Below are 17,820 nucleotides of genomic sequence, written 5' to 3'. Positions count from 1 at the left end.
TCTCTGTCTCTCTCTTCCCCTCCCGCAGCCAAGGCTCCATTGGAGCAAAGATGGCCCGGGCGCTGGGGATGGTTCTGTGGCCTCTGCCTCAGGCGCTAGAGTGGCTCTGGTCGCAACATGGCGACGCCCAGGATGGGCAGAGCATCGCCCCCTGGTGGGCAGAGCGTCGCCCCATGGTGGGCGTGCTGGGTGGATCCCGGTCGGGCGCATGCGGGAGTCTGACTGTCTCTCCCCGTTTCCAGCTTCAGAAAAATGAAAAATAAATAAATAAATAAAAATAAATAAAAAATAAACTAGCCAAAGTGTGCTCTGGTTTGTTGCACCTGAGAACCCGACCGGATCTGTACAAATAGCAGGAGGGACTCCAAACAGCAGATCCACAAGGAGATGGGATCTGGACTTGTCATCCCATCGGGTGAAGTCTGACGGCAGTGAAGACCCGTGAGGGGCTAGAGGGCGATGCTCCTGCAGCCCGAGGCGGGTTCTCAAAGCACGGGGCCCCTACAGTGAAGGCAGGGTGTGGGGAGTCAGTGCGACCCCGGGGAAGGCATGAGGTAGGGCTGGGCAGTCAGCTGGCTCCTTACCTCGCTGGACAACAATATGGAAAAGAACAAACAGCTCAAACTCTAGTCTTGGTTCAAGGCAAGATTGGGGAACAAGGGACTTTCTATGATGAGGCTAAAAGAATTTTCACCTCATGCAGCCATTGAACGGAGGTTGCCAAAAGTCAGGCTTTCGAAATCCTGTGGGTTGTCGAATTGTAAAACCCATTAAGTTCACAGATTATCAGATCCTTAATGTGAAATGCAGAGCATTGATGAGGCATGGATGAGGAAATGAGTGGGACCCAAGAATTGCAATGGGGACAGATGGGAGGGGGCCAGGAACCTCCTTGGCTTCTAATGAGGCTGTTGCTTCCTCACTTGAAGATCCAGAAATAACAATGTAATCATCTTGATGGAGAAGTCTGTTTTCTATATGCTGCACGCTCCTCACCCCTTCAACGCCTTCAGATCTACAGGAAAAATCAAACCCATGTGGGGGTCGATCACATCGTCAAACCATAGAAGAGAAGGCTTACACACGTTAGCCATTAGGAAAGGCCTCATGGTGAGGAAGGGCCAGTGCCCAGCTCAGCTGTGCAGTGGGCATGCGCCCAGCCACACGGAGCATGGGGGAAGGTTCTGGCACGTGCTGCTTGGTCAACAAATCAAGGCTGAAGAGCAGCTAACATGTTCGGACATAAGGGAGGGAGATACCTATAACCTGAACTAAGTTCTGGGATGAGTGAGTGAGAAAACGAAGTAAAAGGGGGTGGAGAAGACAATTATTAATTTCAGGTAAACAAAAGTTGAAGAGTAAATGGAAAGAGAAGCATCTGGCCACAGGCCCCCACCCACCACAGTCATGGTTGCTGAGGAAACGATTGATAGTCACAGCTCTCACTGGAAAACATCCTCCATCGGCCCATAAGTTCCCTGTGAGTTTGGGTGTGAAACTGTGTCTATCCAGGGAAGGCTCAGGGGCTTGCAGGGTAACGCCCCATCCCTCAGCAAACTGTAACAAAGCTGCGTGACTAGGGTCACTAACAATAAGTCGTACATAGAATCATGCAAATAACCGTACAAAGTGCGTTGCAAAGGCGTGAAATGGAAGGGTTAGCTAGCCTATTGTGGGAAATCAGGGAAGGCTTCCGTAAGGAACAGATGTGGGAAGGAGAAATAACTCAATAGAAAGGTGGGGAAAGCATTCCAGGCAGAGGGAGCAGCATGTGCAAAGATCTTGGGGCAGCAGGAGCCTCGATTGTTCAAGACCCGGAGAAAAGCCCAGCGGCCAGAGTGCAAGAGCCCAGAGGCACGGGGCGGGGTGGGGGGAGGGGTGCAAGCTGAGGTATGACAGGCAGAGCTGGGAGCTCCGCTAACAGGTGGCTGGGATGATCGCACCCCTCTGCCAGTTCAGATGCTGGAGGGGAAGGCCCAGGGGGAGGGCAGCACCTCGCCATCTCCCAATCCCTGGAGATGGAATCAAATACTCTGGCCACCGGCTGTCCCCTGGTGGTCAGGACATGTCGGGACAGCCTTGGTAACAGCTGTTGTAAAAGTATGTGGATCTTTTGGGGGTATTGATGGAAACAGAACATTTAAGTTCCTAAAACGTCAGTGAAGTAGTGCTGAGAGGCAACACTAATCGAGAAATTAAGTTCTGCAATTCATGGAAATAACGGGAAAAGAAAAGAAAGCATCTTTTAAAATTAAGGACAAAAAATAACTTCAACCATACATTTGTAAGAGCGGTGTTTTCCTTGGGCATTCACTTCAAGTTGCAGAATTCTGAGAACACTGAGAATTACGGTGAAGCAGAGAACATGATCACAGTGAAATGGGGTCATCCTCTACCAAGGGTCTCAAACTCGCGGCCCGCAGGCCGCATGCGGCCCGCCGAACAATTTTGTGCAGCCCGCAGACTAATCTACGAAGTTCAAAATATTTTGGATAAAATTAAGTAAGCCTAGGGGCTGGCTACTTAATTGAACTTCGTGGATTAGTCTGCGGGCCGCACAAAATTGTTCGGCGGGCTGCGAGTTTGAGACCCCTGCTAGGCCCTCCAAAGCTCCATCATTGTCAAGAAGGTTCACTCTCAACCCCGTGTGACAATAGGCGAAAAGCTACTAAATCAATAGACTCTTGGCAAACGTTTTCTCTGCAACATCATTGCAGTTACTGGAGAGATCTTAATTTGAAATACATTTTATAAAGGCAACAACGACATACTTTGATTCTAAGCTATTGATATTTTTTGCTGTGTGTAATATATTTTCCATGTCTGTGTTCATATATGTATGGATGAATGCTTAACTGTATGCTCTGAGCTCAAGAGTTGCGAACATTTTTCATTGTGCATAAATATATATCTTTACTCAGGTGGTTTATCCTAAACTTTTCTGAAAATTAATATTGGTCTACTTTGAATAAATGACCTTGAGCTGGGACATGCTGAATTAAAACACCAAGATTTTGCCTACCAGAAGTGCTAGCATTTGTTATTAGATAACTGCAAGGGTTTAAAATGGGATGAGTGGCTAGTTAAGATTTTTTTTTTAAGAAAGCTAATAATTCCAAAGAAACAGTGGCAATTCCAGGTATAAAATTATAAATTAAAAAAAAAAGACAGGCCCTGGCCAGTTGGCTCAGCAGTAGAGCGTCGGCCTGGTGTGCGGGGGACCCGGGTTCGATTCCCGGCCAGGGCACGTAGGAGAAGCGCCCATTTGCTTCTCCACTCCCCCCCCCTCCTTCCTCTCTGTCTCTCTCTCTTCCCCTCCCGCAGCCAAGGCTCCATTGGAGCAAAGATGGCCCAGGCGCTGGGGATGGCTCCTTGGCCTCTGCCCCAGGCGTTAGAGTGGCTCTGGTCGCGGCAGAGCGACGGCCCGGAGGGGCAGAGCATCGCCCCCTGGTGGGCAGAGCATAGCCCCTGGTGGGCGTGCCGGGTGGATCCCGGTCAGGCGCATGCGGGAGTCTGTCTGACTGTCTCTCCCCATTTCCAGCTTCAGAAAAATACAAAAAAAAAAAAAGAGAGAGACAAAAGAAATGTATTGGGTCATATAGCCATCCAAAATATTATCTGTCACCATATTAGTTCTAATTATAGGGCTTCCCAATTTAAAATAGTTTGATAAATGCTATGACGGATACAGATTTCTCCATTTAATTTATTTGAGGAACAGCACTCAGCTTAATATGTTTTCTTTTTTTTAAATTCATTTCACATTAATCATATGACATGTGCCAGGCCCTATTTAATATATAAGATCCGTGTTATTCTCTGAAGATTTCCTGAATTTGCCTTTTAATACTTTAAAAGGTCTTGCTTTCTGTCATTCTAGAATTAGAATTATCTCCCCCCCCCCCCAATAAAATCTTTCTTTGCTAAATTCTCAGTTTCATCAGCTGGAATAGTTCACTTTTTTTTTTTTTTATCCTGAAGCCTCTGTATCGTGGGTTTCACCATTCCATCCTGGAATTTCCTCTATTTCTCCACTGGGTCAAGTGGTTTATTGACTGTCAATTTGTAAAGTGCCCTCTGGGATTATCTGCATGCAAGATAATAAGAGTGGGAACATATTTCATGGCCGTTTCTGTCCAAGCAGAATTACCATGCACAATATATCATCATCTAAGAAGAATGGATGAAATTCCTGTGAATGACCTGGAGTCTTCATCACGTGTGTCTATCCAGAGAGTCCTGGCTGGATAGCTGTGCTCCTCCGGGTCTAACAGCTTCCTCTACTGTCTCTTTAGTTTAATATTTATTTGTATATACTTGCGTGCGATTGCGTGTATCTATACATTACACAGGCATATATATAAAGTATTTGGTTTAAAACCTACACCTTGGAGTCATGTAAAGAGATGGGGTGGGGGCGGGGGAATTTTCCCCCCACCTTGTCCCCATCTGCCCAGTTTTCTCACCAGACTTCCTCCAGCCCCTGTTAACCCTGTTTTTCTTTTTATGTATCCATTCAGATTTTTTTATGAACTTATAAATATAACTATGCGTTTTTGTTTTTTTTTCTTTTTATAGACAAAAGATAGCCTGCTATACACTATTCTCCCATTGTGTTTTTTCCTCTCAGTTCGTAGAAGGCATCCTTATTCTTTGTATTACTGTATCTCCCACTGTTCTAATGTATGGATAAACCGTAATTTATGTAACTGGTCCCCTTTTGAAGGAAACTTAATATCTTTCCAACCTTTGATTATTACTAGGTAACCGTATACAGTTACTGTGCCCACATGCAAGCTTACTCAAGCACACGTTTTTAAGAGTAAAACTGTGAGAACAACTGATCTATGCATTTGTAATTTTGACAAATATTGTCAAATTACCCCCACCCATAATATGCTGGTTCTACTTGAGGTGTTTTCAACAATTTTTTGAAGACAGAAACATTTTGATCGCTCCTCGTCTCCTATCTATAAACATTCATTGATTGGACAAATATTACCCAGTGCCAACAATGCCCTATACCCTCTTCTAGAGATACAGCAGTGAACAAAACAGACACAAATCCCTTTCTAACATTTTATTGTGAGAAAGAGACATGAATGACTAACAATGGACACAGTATGTAACTGTCCTGATCATTTGAAGCCTGAGTCACCAGCTCAGATGCCACACAGGGAGCTTAAATGTGTGAAGAAGGTCAGAGGTGAGAGGTCAGAGGGAGTGGTGGGCATTGTGTGGTCCTGGGGACCACAGGGCCTGTGCAAAGGCTGCAGCTACTGCTCTGCTCTGTACTAACGGCTCATGGCAATAGACCTTCCCAACTTTCAGGAGAAACCAGGAATCCGTGTTTTCATGTGATAGCTCCCCATTCTAATGTTGGAAACTAATCGAAAGTTTTAGGAACATTTGGAAGACAAAAATTTTTTAATGGAGCTGGACAAGTAGATAATAAAGTTAACATGAAAAAACAATAAGCAAGCATACAAGAATATCTAGGAAAATACTGAGGGGAAGAAAACTATAATGGGAATCAGGGACTGGCCCTTCTAGATATTAAAACATACTCTAAAGTCTCTATGATTAAAACAGTGTGGTATTGCTGCATCAATAGACAGACGGGCCAGCAGAACCGAATAAAACACCCAGAAATCAACCTAAGTACATGTGGAAAATTAATGTACAATAAAAGTGACATCTCAAATCACTGGGGCAAAGATTGACTTTTTAATAAATGATTCTGAGATAATAAGGTAGCCATGGGACAAAGAAAACACAAGATCCTTATTTCACATCCCAAACTCCAACTGGATCAGAGATCCAGCTGTAAAAGATGAAACCAAACAAGTACTAGAATAAAACAGGGATGGGTTCCTGCATCATCTGGGTGGAGGGAAAGGCTTTCTAACAGTGACCCAGATCTAGTGGCAATAAAGAACAGATTGATGAATTGGACCACATAAAACTAAAACACAAAATGAAAAGTTTCCTCTTGGCAAAAAAAAACACCATAAGCAAAGTCAAATGACAAAATGGGAAAAAATATTTGCAATCTATGTCACAGATAAAGGACCAGTATCCTTCATATAGAAAGAACTCTAAAATATAGAAAAAGTGGCAAAAGACATGAATACACTTTCACTAAAATATACACACACACACACACACACACACACACACACAGGTGTGTGTGTATACCTGTATATAAATGAGCCTTAAGCATATGAAAATATATTTTATCTCACATTATAAGAGAAATACTAATTTAAACTATGCTGAGATACCATTTCTCTCCTGGCAATTGGCAATAATTAAAAATATGACTGCACATCCTATTGTGGGAAAAGAGGCACTCTCTACATTGCTGGTGGCAATGTAAGCTGACTCAACCTTTCTGGGAGGATATTGGCAATTTCTAACAAAACTACACGTGTTTACCTTTTGACCTAGTGAGCCAGGATTTTACTCTTAAGATACTCCTATGCAATGTGGTTAAACAAAACAAAACAGAACAAAAAGAATGAGAAGATCTCTATGATCTAAAATGGAGTGATTTGGCCCTGGCCGGTTGGCTCAGTGGTAGAGCGTCGGCCTAGCATGCGGAGGACCGGGGTTCGATTCCCGGCCAGGGCACACAGGAGAAGCACCCATTTGCTTCTCCACCCCTCCGCCGCGCCTTCCTCTCTGTCTCTCTCTTCCTCTCCCGCAGCCAAGGCTCCATTGGAGCAAAGATGGCCCGGGCGCTGGGGATGGCTCCTTGGCCTCTGCCCCAGGCGCTAGAGTGGCTCTGGTCGCAACATGGCGACGCCCAGGATGGGCAGAGCATCGCCCCCTGGTGGGCAGAGCGTCGCCCCATGGTGGGCGTGCCGGGTGGATCCTGGTCGGGTGCATGCGGGAGTCTGTCTGACTGTCTCTCCCTGTTTCCAGCTTCAGAAAAATGCAAAAAAATAATAATAATAAATAAATAAAATGGAGTGATTTGCAGACTACATTGTTAAATGCAAAAGAAAGGGATAAATGAGTATCTATCATACCTTGCCTTTTATGAGATACTGTTTATGTGTATCGGTTCTCTGGGCAGAACAAGAAAACCAAACCCAGCCCAATACACCAGAAACTAACGAGAGCGAGGACTTCAAGTGCTAAAGTAGGAGAAAAGTAGGTAGGGTGTGGGATTAGGGGCGAGGTACACAGGACAGGGCAGGGACACTCCTCAGGGGACACCTTTCTATGTAGTTCTGACTTTTGGGACCACATTAACATTCCACTTACCTAAAAGAAATCAACAAGAATGGGGAGAAACCCTAACGCAGAATCCAGACAGAAGAAAATGACCCTTGTGAGCGGGTGGAGGAACTAACCAAGTAACATTTGACAAAAGACAGAGAACGGTGAACAAATCTTGACCTCTACGTTGTGCGTTGCTTTTAGCCGTGAAATGAGGAAGCAATTCTGAAGCTATACTCAGGGTATTCTAAGCTTGATTAGGCAAATATGTCATGGATAACGGAAGTCAAGTTTCTCACTCTCCCAGAGGGAAGGCAATAATGAATCATGTAGTGTTAGACAGGAATTTGAGGTATCACTATAAACTCATGGTATTAGAAGATTGAATATAGATAACTGATAAAGAGACAGAATGATTAATATAGAAGTAGAGAGATAGATAGATATAGATAAAATTTTATTTAACTCTGTCAACTGAGTGAGCCTAAAATCAATAATAGCCCAATAGTAGTGAGCATATCTAGCCCCCAAATCTTGGTTTGTAAACACCATTCTCCACCAAAAAGAAATCAAACCTCCTTAGATATATGATTGATTTCAGGACTAGTTCAGAGAAAGGACAAGATGAACCTGGAACATACTGTTACAGTAGAAAGTAAGAAAGAGCTCAAACCATAATGGGGCGCAGCCAAACACATACAAAAGCCAACTTGAACGGATTCCCACTGATCACCCTGGGAACATCTAATAGCAGTAACTGATTCAGGCAAGAATCAACAACAGATGCTAAAACTGGAAGGTAAACATCTGATGTCTCAAAGCACCTCCTCACAAAATGCTTTTTAATTAGAAAGGGGAATCAAGGGATCAAAGTTAATGTTATCGATAATGCCACGAAGTAACATGATGTGCTCCCTGCGATGCACTGGTAAGGATACATCACTTCTGGAACATTTCTGCCAAAAATACAGAGCCCAAGTCTAATCACCAGGCAAACCTCTATTAAAGGATACTCTTAAAAAAACAAAACAATCTGGCTTGTACTCTTCAACACTGACAAGATCATAAAAGACAAGGAAAAACTGTTCTAGATTAAAGAAAACAAAGGAAACATGACAACATAATCCTAAACTGAATCCTAGATCCAAAAAACAGAAATGTCCTCTTTTGTTGTAATGGGCAGAATGGGTCAATCGGTGAGGTGTGCATAAGGACTATAGATTAGAGAATAATACCGAATCAGTGTTCATTTCCTGATTTGATCATTGTGTGTGGTTTTTTTGTTTGTTTGTTTTGTTTTTTTTATTGTGCGTGGTTTTATAAAAGACTATTTTTGGTTTTTGAGGAAATATTCCCTAAAGCGTTTAGGAGTAGATCTGCAACTTACTCTCAAATGCTTCAAAAAAAAAATAATAATAATAATACAGAAGAGGGAGTTAAAAAGTTAACATTTGGGGACTGTAGTTGAAGGGTACACGGGAATTCTTTATTCTTGCAATGTTTCTGTAAATCTATAATTTTAAAAAGCATTGTGAGTCTATACTGTACAAATACAAATTTGAAAAAAAGCAACAAGGACAACAATAAACCACGTTTGCCACCCGCATGAGCCTGTGGGCTGGATTTCACCCCTGGGCTGCCAGTTTGTACGATTCAGTCTAGACCCATTTTCTTGAGTTGGTTTTGAGTGAGGTGTTGCTGATGGCCATCGTTGCCAGCGGTGGAGAACGTTTTGCTGCATCTGGAGCTTTTAAGCCAGCGTAGCGCCAACAAGGACGCTGCGGAGACAGCCCCTATAGAATCGATTCGGTAATAAAGCGGGTTTCATCTGAATGCAGCCCCAGTCCTCAGAGATGAAGAAAAGCGCCCACGGTCCAGACAGTCTACCCCCGTGGGGTCCTGCATTTCTCTAGCTGCCTTTGGAGAGGTGCAAGCAAGCTGGCCTCCTGGTTTCTGATCTCAACCACACACAGCACGAGAGGGGTACCTACCAATCTTTTCAGAACCCCACTGTTAAAGAAAAGGGGTGTTTGTAGAAATAAAGGGGAAAAATGAAACTTTAAAGTTAAGTTAGGAAAGGAGAAATGTGTTTCAGTGTTGGAAAGGAAAATGTTCTTGGCACACCCAGCCAAGAACAAGCAGGAGGGAGAAATCAGATGAGTAGCAGGGCCTCCTTCAGGGGTCCCATGCCACACATGGGGTGGTCTCATCTGGCGGCGCAGCCCAATCTGCCAGAGCTGGGATGTGTTAAGTCAGTTTTCAGACTGATCCAGGGGACATTTAAGCCACCTCTCTCTCTCGCCCTGCAATTGCTCTTTCACAAATAATAAATCCAAAGGCCAAGGAGAGCACAGCCCAGGGTTACCTAATTCAGAGGGGACGCTGGCCTGGTGAACGGACCTCTGGAAGTCCAAAGATTACTCAAAGTAAAGAGTAGGGAACAGCATTCTTGGCAGAGAGAACAGCATGTGCAAAAGAGAGTCATGACAGATATGACCTAACTTTGGGGCTGCATCTTACTCTCTTGCTGTCTCTTTCCATATCCTCATTTTTCTCTGGGAATAATCCAACACATATGCAGTCTAGAGTTATGAGTTTAGCTTCCTGAGGACGTAAGGGCCTAGTGAGCACAGATCTAGTCGATTGTAGATCTCAGGCCTCATAACCAGAACACAGAAAAAGTGCCCGTCTCAGCCCCTGGTCACATTCTCCTCACCCCAGATAAACACGTCTCCGCTCAGACTGAGAGGTTTTAATAATTACTGCCTTTATCCCAGAATACTTTTCTAGATTTCCATCTATGTCATTTTCTGAGCCACCCTTCCCTAGACACAGTGTGCAAAAGCGGCGAGAACTCAGAGTCAAGATCTGGAAATAATCCCGAGGACATAAACCAGCAACCTGTCCTATAATCTCGAGCCACTGCTTCCTGAACAGAAAGACAAGAAGGCACCATTGCCCTCTCGGCTCTGCATGCCGGCTGTGTGTGACTAAGCTAGCCTCTTAACCTCTCTGAGCCTGTTTTCTCCTCTGTAAGATGACACAGCTGATTTCTATCTCAGAGAAAGGTTGTGAGGACTAAGGAAGACAGACATGCCTCTAGCTACCTTAGACTCTTCCCCAGGCGTGGGGGGCTGGAGTAGGGGGCAATCTTTTCACCTCTGGAAACACCACCACCCGCTCACAGACAATTGGAGCAGAGCAGGCCCATGTCTGACATTTGTGGAGCAAGAGAACAATGGAGGCCCAGCTTCTGTATACGGTGGGAGTTTTCTTCGCTCCATCCAACCCAATCCAGGAAACAGCAAGGAAACGTCAGGCTGGAAGACCAGGTTCAATTTCAGATGATCCGAGCCCCTGAAGTTCTGCACTGGAGCCTGACCAAGCCCAGGCTCCTGGTCCACAGCCTGCCTCCCTCCGCCCTCAGACACACGGAGTTCGTGCCCATGCATGTGGACTCTCCTCTACCTGCTCATTCCAGCTGCATCCTCACCCTCCCCACCCCCACCCTGCAAACAGCCACCTCTGGCCATCCCTCACCAAGAATGTGGTCAGCTCTCAAGAAACAGATCCAGCCTGACCAGGCACTGGCGTAGTGGATAGAGTGTCAGCCTGGGGCAGAGAAGACCCAGGTTTGAGGCCCCACAAGGTCACCAGCTTGAGCATGGGCTTACTAGCTTGAGCGCAGGGTCACTGGCTTGAGCGTGGGATCATAGATATGACCTCATGGTCACCAGCTTGAGCCCAAAGGTCGCTGGCTTGAAGCCCAAGGTTGCTGGCTTGAGTCCAAGGTCACTGGCTTGAGCAAGAAGTCACTTGCTCTATTAGAGGCCCCCCCCCCCCCGTCCTCGGTCAAGGCACATATGAGAAGCAATCAATGAACAACTAAGGTGCTGCAACAAAAAATTGATGCTTCTCATCTCTCTCCCTTCCTGTCTGTCTGTCCCTCTCTCTGTCTCTCTCTTGCTAAAAAAGAAAAGAAAGAAACAGATCCAGTGACAAAATACATGTTGACCTCAGAAGTGAGTTCAGTGCTGTCTGGGGAGGAAATTCCAGGGCCCTGGGTACCCCACGCGTGTTCTAAAACAGGGCCAGTGGGGCGGTTACAGCACAGTCATGGAAGTCAAGAACCACATAGGGAATGCAATCAGTAATATCGTAATAACTACGTATGGTGCCAGGTGGGTCCTGGAAATATCAGGGGGAACACTTTGTAAATTAGGATTGTCTAACTAATATGCTGTACACCTGAAACTAATACAAAATAATATTAAATGTAAACTAATCAAAAAAATAAAAATTTTAAAATAATTTAAAAAACTACAACAGAGCCCATGGGTACATAGACTTCTGGTAGCCAGATGTCCTGTTGTCCTGTAAATTCCACATCCCCATAGAGAAGGGAAAGCCAGACAGGGGCTTGAATGGGATCATCCTGAGGGCCAGGCCCAGGGCAAAGGCTCCTCCTGCTCAGGTCCAAGGGCAACACAGGGGTGGGGGTCTGACCTACAGCAGCCCACCGAGAAGGGCGCCTAGCAGGGAGAGCTCCACCCACGGGATAAATCGGCAAGCTGTACTTCCCCAAACTGGCCACCACAATGTTTCCATTCACACATTCTTCTATCTGTCACCGTGCTGTGTCCCGTCAACAGGCAGAGGTACCTCCTCCCTCTGTACCAAGATGGGAAGGTGCGATGGCCTGGAGGAACAGAATGCGGTAGAAGCGGCCAGAGTCACTTCTGAGACTAGGTCATAAAGTGTGACATAGTGTTACCGGCAACTTGCTCTTGCTCCGAGGACACTTACCCTTTTATATGGGCATCCGGCCACCATAATGTGAGGAAGCCCAACCCCCTGGAGAGACCATTGTTTTAAAATACGGATTTTTTTCTTCTTTTTTTTCTGTATTTTTCTGAAGCCGGAAATGGGGAGAGACAGTCAGCCCCACCGGGATCCACCCGGCACGCCCACCAGGGGGTGACGCTCTGCCCACCAGGGGGCGATGCTCTGCCCCCCCGGGGCGTCGCTCTGTTGCGACCAGAGCCACTCTAGCACCTGGGGCAGAGGCCAAGGAGCCATCCCCAGCGCCTGGGCCATCTTTGCTCCAGTGGAGCCTCAGCTGCGGGAGGGGAAGAGAGAGACAGAGAGGAAGGAGAGAGGGAGGGGTGGAGAAGCAGATGGGCGTTTCTCCTGTGTGCCCTGGCCAGGAATCGAACCCGGGACTTCTACACGCCAGGCCGACACTCTACCACTGAGCCAACCGGCCAGGGCGTAATACGGATTTTTATTCTTATTCACGAATGGTAAGGCAAATCAACAGGAGACCACTGCCACTGGATAGACAGTTTGTTATACAGTACTCATAGCTCCCAAGAGAAGGAGGCCCACCATGCCAGGAGAGGGGCCCACACAGGGAAGCACCAGCGCGGGTCAGGAGGCGGGGGAGAAAGGGCAACTGTGGCAGGAGACTCCATTGTGGTTTCCATGAAAAGGAACAGGTGAGACAGGGTGGGCTGGGGTAGGATGGGCTAGTTTGACTAATTTCGGGGGTCTCTGGGATACAGGGACTGTGCCCAGTTGTCTGGCTCCTGGCCCGGAGGTGGTTAGGAGAGGGAATAGCAGCTGGGAGTGCGAGAGCCTCACGGAGGAGGAGCTGTGAGGGACAGACGGCTTGGTCTGCCCAGGAGGGACGTGCTCACAGGCCTTTGCCTTGGGGGAGGGGTGGCCACTCAAGAGTCAGCAGGGTTCCAAGATGTCAAAACATCAGAGGACAGTAAAAAAAAAAAATGAAGAAGAAGAAGAAGAAGAAGAAGAAGAAGAAGAAGAAGAAGAGAAGAAGAAGAAGAAGAAGAAGAAGAAGAAGAAGAAGAAGAAGAAGAAGAAGAAGAAGAGAAGAAGAAGAAGAAGAAGAAGAAGAAGAAGAAGAAGAAGAAGAAGAAGAAGAAGAAGAAGAAGAAGAAGAAGAAGAAGAAGAAGAAGAAGAAGAAGAAGAAGAAGAAGAAGAAGAAGAAGAAGAAGAAGAAGAAGAAGAAGAAGAAGAAGAAGAAGAAGAAGAAGAAGAAGAAGAAGAAGAAGAAGAAGAAGAAGAAGAAGAAGAAGAAGAAGAAGAAGAAGAAGACACAGCTGCTACAGCCGCGTGTGGGTTTGTGATGTGAAGGAGTGAACATCAGATGAGTCCAGACCCCCCCCCCCGGCATCCCCGGGTCTTGAAGGGGTTCAGGGGACAGCGTGTAAAGCAAAGATGAGTCATTCCTACTGTGCCCTGTCTATATTGCAGATCATAAGCGCATATTTTTGTCACCTTTTAAAATAAGCCACTAAGTTTTAGAGTAAAATCTTATACAACCATAGGAACTTGACCAATGGTAATGAACTGAGCCAAACAGATTTTCCCGCTCTCCCCAGATGTGAAACTGGGACTCAGGAGAATCAGTGAGTTGTTAGCAGGAGGACGAGTGGTTACGCCCAAGGAGAAGCAGTGACGGGGGTTACAGCTGAGACACGATCGGGAGTAATCGCTTATCCTGGGGTAACAGCAGTGCTGGTCTGGAGCGGTCCTGGGCCGGAAGGATCTAGTGTCCTGAGGTCGGCGGTGGAACCTGTCATCCCCGAGGCCTACCAGGCGGTGAGTTTCCCCAGGGTTTGAGCTGGGTTCCTGTGAGGCCTCAGGTGGGGCAGAGAACCCTGCGCTGGGACCCTCATGCTGGTTCCTCCCTAAGAGAGTCTCCATTCCTTCCATCCAGGGGAGCCTCTCACCCTTGGGGACAGGGCACACAGTGAGCGAGCAGGCTGGGTGAAACCCACTCAACCTTCCTTCCTCCTGCCAAGATCAGGGACTTGCAGAGACAGTAAAAGTTGTTGTTGTTCTTTTGTTTTTACTCCATGAGAGGAAGGAGGGCAGGCAGAGACTCCCACATGTGTCCTGACTGGGATCCACCCTGCAGGGCCACTAGGGGGCGATGCTCTGCCCATCTGGGGCAACGGACTCTTCTCAGCACCTGAGGAGGAGGCTATGGAGCCATCCTCAGTGCCTGGGGCCAACTCGTTCCAGTTGAGCCCTGGCTGCAGGAGTGGAAGAGAGAGGGAGAGGAGAGGGAGATGGGGGGGGGATCGAAGCAGAGAGGGGTGGAGAAGCAGATGGGCACTTCTCCTGTCTGCACCGATCACGAATTGAACCTGAGACATCCACACAACGGGCAGATGCTCCACCACTGAACCAACCAGCCAGGGCCGAGACAGTCTATGTTAAGGAGCTTTTTAAATTCCCTAGGTCTGTCCAAATCCATGTGGCAGGTCTCTTCATTTCTCAGAAACATTTTACTTTTAGTATTTTAAAAAGAATTTTAATGGTTCCCAACATCCAAAAATTTTACTGCCTCAGTCCTATCTCCAAGCTCAGATGGGAACCGGCAGCCCTCTCGTTTGTGTTCGTTCCAGCGCCTTCCGGCCAACACACCATCATCTGTGTGCTCCTGCCTGGAAAAGCAAGGCCCAGAGGGAGGAAGCACTTGCCTGTGGCCTCTTTCAATAGAGACAGGGCCTTCTCTGCCCTGGGTCTCCACCTGCCTCCTTCTCTACCCACCCCAGCCCAGCAGTCAGACGTGGAACACAGGGGAGCGCCTCCCATGACCACGCTGCTACCCGAGCAGGACTGGGGAGACAGTGATGGGTCACTGGGGTTAAGACTCTATCTGAGAATTGGCTTCAGTGGTGCATTTGGGACATTTGTGTAGGACAAAGCACAGCAAGTACAAATGGGTGAGGCAGAGTGGGTGGAGGGCTGGGATGGACAGGCTGATATATTGAGATTTCTTTTCCTCCCCCAGTTCCAGAGGAGATAGTCCAGCCCTCTCTCCACCCAGGCCTCTGGGGAAGTTTCTGTGCAGAATAGAAATTGTCAGCACATGCTCCTTTGCTCTCGCTGTGATCATGTACATGAGGGACAGTCTGAGAAGACCGGAAGGGTAGGAGGCGGGGTTCAAAGGGAATGAAGGAGGAGGGTAGTGCGTGGCAGGGCTGGGACGCGGATGCCAGAGGCTGGGGGAAGGAGGGAGGGAGGACCACGCAGTGCCAAGATGGGAGAAACCAGCCTGGGCAGAAACAACCTTGTCACGTGCTTTGCCGTGTCCCGGCATGAATCTGAGCCCGTGCACGGGTTAACTTGTCTTGGTGTGTGCCAAGATGTGCATCTGTGACCAGACCTGCTTGTGAAACGTCTCTCGTCACAGACTGCGGGCACGTCTGGATCTGTCCGCCTCAGCTCTGCGAGCACAGGTCAGGGGATACAGGGAGCACCTGGGACCGGGCCAGAGCCCGGGGTCAGGGGAACCCGGGCGAGAAGCCAGAGGCCAGCAGCTAGGCAGGCGCAGCTCCGCCAGGCGGCAGAGGGACAGTCCGTCTGCGGGTTAAACGGGTAGGGTCCTACCTCAAGGGGCTCGTTGGCTCCAGAGTCACCAAATCAGCTTGGCACTCCATGACTCTCGGCCCCTTCAGGAGCAGGAGCCGCCCCTGCCAAAGGGCTGAGGATACAGTGCTGCACTGCCCACGCTGCTCTGGGGACTGTTCCTCTGTAACAGGGTTTCAGGGTGGGGCCGTGTCCTCCCTGACCCAGGGCTCCCAGGCAGGACCTGAATGCAGGGATGTGTCCCCAAACTCCACCCAAGTTCTTCGGGCAGGACTGATCTGAGATTCTGAAGATAGGGGAAGTGACTGGCGCGTCTTCCTCTAGGAAGGCTTCTTGGATTTCTGGGTACTTGGAGGATGTAACATCTCAGCCGCAAGGCCCCGGAGTCTGTCTCGAACCAGGCCCCCCAATATTCCCCGATTAACTTTATGCCGGGTGTCCTTTCCTCTCTGTGCTCAGCCCCCCTGGCTGACTACCCTTCTCTCCATCACTAGCAGCCAGCGTCAACTCTGCCATTCTGTCTCTGCTCCAAGGCTGCTGCCAAGGGGGGGCACATAACTCCCATTCCCCTACTCTCTGCCCCTCCGCGTGAGCACCCAGGCCGAGAGATCTTCTGTTAACACCCTGGGGAAAGCTGAACAGGAGTGCGAATCACAACAGCTCGGTGAAGTGAAGGCTATGACTGAGCCCACTCTGGCTATGGTTTACCCTAGGGAGCCGGCAGGGACAGAGGCCAGCTTTAGTATCCAACTGGGCACATGAAAAGGACCTCACAACATGGGGGCCACCAGGGGGCAGGCTACACCTGCAGGACCACTGGCCCATTAGGGGGCCTTTTTCTTAGGCGTGAAGTGTCTGTAGGTGGGAAGGATGCTTTACATATGTCCCGCGTGGAGCCACTAGGAAAGCATCCCTGGGGGACGAGAGCAGAGGGAAACGATGGCTAGGAAGTCCCAGGTGTCAGAGGACACGGGCATTTAGTGGGAGAAACTCGTGTGTGATGGGGGAGAGGGAGTCTTGGAAAGGAAGAATCAGGATGTAGAGAGGGCATGGGTTTTGAGGGGAAAAAGGATGAGCAGTTGGAGAGCCCTTAGTGACGATGTTCTCGGGCAAGTGAGTGGGGAAGGCAGGACAGCTTTTCTTGGGATACAAGGACGCCTCTGACTTCCCTAACAATACCTTGGTCTTCCTGGTCACAGCGAGGAGCAGCTGGAGTTCACAGCCTCCCCCTTAGGGACCTCCAGCTCCTGGCTTTAGGGACACTGCTACCAGACCACTTCAGCCCAGGCATGTGACCCTGGTTTGGTTACATGGACCAGGATAGTCCCCCTTGTTGCTTAAGCTAGTTTTGTTTTTCACTTCGATCTATAGAGAAGAGAAAAGGCAGACCCAGAACGGAGCCTGGAGGGGGCAGACTCAGAGGTGGGGAGCAGAGCAGGGGCGGGCTGAGCAGGGCAAACCCAGACAGCATCCCCATTCTCCTTTCTGGATGAATGCAACATCTTCTGGGGGGGTCCCTGCCGCTTGCACTGCCCCTGACCCGATCTGTCCGTCAGTAGGAACTTACTAAACACATGGCTGAATACATCACTCCCACAGCCCCCAGAGCAAAGCCCAGATCCCTTTCCTGAGTTACGAGGCTGGGCTTGATGTGAGCCTACACATCACCAGACCCTTCAACTCCAGCCACTGCGGACTCCCCCCACTCCAGCATGCTCTTCCTTGCCTCTAAGCCTGGACACATGTGCTGTTGTTCCCTATACCTGGGACTCTTCTGTATGGCTCCCTCTCAAGTTCCCCTTTCCTCAAGTCCCCACCTTATTGTAATATCAAACTCAGTGTTCCTTTGTAAGGCAGTCTCTTCCTCCCCCGCCTTCTGGTCCAACTGTCCCTCTCATACTAGAGTTCTACCCCAGGACTCTTACCAGGGACTCCAGGGACTCCAGGCCAGGCTGCTCTACCAATACCCACCATCTTCCGATGCTCCTTGGGGCTCCCCTTGGGGCCAGGCTTGCTAGTCCTAGTCCCGTGTCCCCTGCCCGTGGTATCCTGGTCTGTCCCCTCATGCTGTACAGCTCTTCCTTTTTGGATCATGATGCTTTCTACATTTTCCATTCATCTCTCTCTTTTTTTTTTTAATCCACTAACTTTCTATTAAAGAATTCCATTTAACTAAAATTTAAGTTAAT

This window comes from Saccopteryx bilineata, chromosome 10 (genome assembly GCF_036850765.1).
Source record: "Saccopteryx bilineata isolate mSacBil1 chromosome 10, mSacBil1_pri_phased_curated, whole genome shotgun sequence".
NCBI lineage: Eukaryota > Metazoa > Chordata > Mammalia > Chiroptera > Emballonuridae > Saccopteryx > Saccopteryx bilineata.
Note: the sequence above shows the minus strand (reverse complement) of the source record.